Source organism: Engystomops pustulosus, chromosome 11, assembly GCF_040894005.1.
Source record: "Engystomops pustulosus chromosome 11, aEngPut4.maternal, whole genome shotgun sequence".
In the NCBI taxonomy this organism is placed as follows: Eukaryota; Metazoa; Chordata; class Amphibia; order Anura; family Leptodactylidae; genus Engystomops; species Engystomops pustulosus.
Window position 1 is genome coordinate 36,760,699 of NC_092421.1, and position 2,141 is coordinate 36,762,839.

General features: G+C 42.9%; 1 non-coding gene across 1 annotated transcript; it reads left to right on the forward strand.

Moving 5' to 3' along the window:
* Positions 1–289: 289 nt before the first annotated feature.
* On the forward strand, positions 290–361 carry TRNAA-CGC (transfer RNA alanine (anticodon CGC)). The gene has a single exon. It is a non-coding gene; the product is annotated as a tRNA-Ala (tRNA).
* The last annotated feature ends 1,780 nt before the right edge of the window (positions 362–2,141 follow it).

The window sequence follows — 2,141 nt, forward strand, 5'->3', positions numbered from 1 at the left end:
TAAAAAGCCGATACGGCGGTCATTAAGGGGTTAAACATCACACACTCTACAAGTATATTCACAGGGCTCTGGATGTAATATCAGGTAGGAGTGATCATTGACCCCACCTTAGGGTGGACAGAGGTGTGTCCACACCTGATATAATCGGGCACCATTGAAGGGGCCGGGGTCTTTGTCCTGGGGGAAACTAACATCAATCAGGGAGGGAGGATCTAAAAGTGTGGACTATCCATCCCCATTAGGCCACACACAAAGGGAACTAACTAACCAAACTGCTTAGACTGTGTGTGGGGATGTAGCTCAGTGGTAGAGCGCATGCTTCGCATGTGTGAGGCCCCTGGTTCAATCCCCGGCATCTCCATTGGTGGATTTTGTGCACCTAGAATAAAACCAAACTGCTTAGACTTGTAGTGCTACCCGTGTAATTTGTACTCTGTTTACTGTATATATCTATTGTGTGTACTGTATTGTCTAGTGTGCCCTTAAGGCAATTAAATATAAAATATAATCTGTGTTGCTCTTTTATCTCGATCACGAATCTTACGTCCGGGTTTCTTGCTTATATACATGCTACCGGGTTGGTTCCTCACCCTATATAATCCCATTACGGACCGGGCTTATATTAAAGGAGAACTGGTGGCAGCATAAGGCTGATAATATTCTGTCTCACTGCGGCTAGTGAGAGGGATCTTATAGCCATTCAGGGATTTGATTTAGGGTTGTGCCATATCCGGAAGTTGTGTGGACAACTTTAAATCACTTCCTGTGCCTCTCAGAACCCGTGCGTTCCGGGAGTGTCTGTAAAAGGATAACTGAGTGACCTTGCGTACTCTTCAGGGGTCCGGAACGTCGCGGTTTCCTTCACACCATTTAATCCAAAAATTGGAAAAATGGGTGTATTAAACATGAGATATAAAGTACCATATATACTCGTGTATAAGCCGAGTTTTTCAGCACAAAAAATGTGCTGAAAAACGTCCCCTCGGCTTATACACGAGTCAATAAAGTCACTAAAATACTTAAAAAATACTTAAAAAATAATAAACTTATATACTCCCCCTCCGATGGCCCCAGTGTGCAGCGCTGCTCCCCCGATGTCTGCGCGGCTCGTCTTCAGGCTTCTGCGCCCGTCATCTTTCTTCTGCTGGGCGCCGCCATGTTCTTCCCCCAGGCGGCACCTAGTATGACGTCAGCAGCAGCGCATCACATCGGGGCCACCGGAGGGTGAGTATATAAGTTTTTTTTTTTAATGCTGGGGGCAAGCTGTATACTACTTGGGGCAGGCTGTATACTACTGGGGGCAAACTGTATAATACTGGGGGCAAACTGTATACTACTGGGGGCAGGCTGCATACTACTGGAGGCAAGCTGTATACTACTGGGGGCAGGCTGTATACTACTGGGGGCAAGCTGTATACTGCTGGGGGCAACTCAGACCCCAAGTTGCCTTAGCAAGGAACAGTGCCCCCTCCAGGAATTTCCAAATCAATAATAATTCCATATGACTATCTAATAGAACTCAAATTAAACATTCCAATGTATACATTTGATGAAAGCTTATTCATGGCCCTTCGGCTTCCACATTCCATGTGCCTTTGGCTTCTATGTTAACTATACCACAATATATTCTAAAGTTTATTCTTTATCACTTTTACAGCTAAATAAAAAGGAATTCCATGGAGTACTGGCCCAATGAAGGTTAAATGGATGCTGGATGACTTAGGTCCTATCCATACATTTAAGACATATGCCTTGAGCTTCTCTTGTGGTATACATTATTTAAAGGTATTTCTCATATGTTGTTGTGTGCACTAATAGGCATTGAACCAACACATAAAAAACACAACTAAACTAAATCTAGCCAATAACAGACTACAAATAAAAGAAAACAATAGTTTGTCATATGGAAGTCAAGTGTCTTGTATTGTATCAGTGCTATTTTATTTACTTACTTACTCATTTTAGTATCTTACCATGGCATGGAAGCAAGCAAAACCATTGAATGCAAATTTAATCATCCTGAGATACACAGTTTCCTTCTGTTAAAATGAAGTTATATAGGTGCCTGAAGCAATTTGCACAGTAATAGGGGCACAGAGCATATTGCTCGTAGCAACCAAGTTAGATGCACTTCTGTCAAC